Source organism: Tyto alba, unplaced genomic scaffold (assembly GCF_018691265.1).
Source record: "Tyto alba isolate M040663 unplaced genomic scaffold, T.alba_DEE_v4.0 Super-Scaffold_26, whole genome shotgun sequence".
Classification (NCBI taxonomy): Eukaryota; Metazoa; Chordata; class Aves; order Strigiformes; family Tytonidae; genus Tyto; species Tyto alba.
The window spans coordinates 2,666,113-2,666,606 of record NW_024881300.1 but is presented as its reverse complement, the minus strand read 5'-3'; positions in this window follow the sequence as shown (position 1 = coordinate 2,666,606).

Genomic DNA, 494 nt, shown 5'->3' with positions numbered 1-494 from the left:
GGACCCCTGGCCGGGCACGGGGACGTGAGGCTGGGGGGGCGTGGGGCAGGCTGGGCGGGAGGGCTGGAGGCCCGGGGACGCCGTGGGGTCCCTCCTTGGGGTGAGGGACACGGGGCCGAGCGCAGGGAGCCGCAGCGGGCAGGGGACACCAGGGTGGGCTTAGGGCCGAGGGGGGCAGGAGGCGGGGGGACACGGGGCCTCCCCTGGGAACACTTGGTCGGGGCGGGGGCACGGGGCACACCTGAGCTGGCGTGGGGACCCCCGGCTGGACAGCAGGCGTGGGGACACGAGTCCAGGCGTGGGAGCACGTGGAGTGCTCCGGGGGTGCCTGGCTGGGGAGTGGGACGCCTGGGTGGGCACGGGGACACGGGGGGCTGGTGCGGGGACGCCTGGTCAGCGGTGGTGACACCAGGCTGGGCACGGGGACCCCCAATCAGGGAGGGGACTCTTGTCCCAGCCCCGTGTCCCCGTCAGCCGGAGCCACCTTAAGGCAG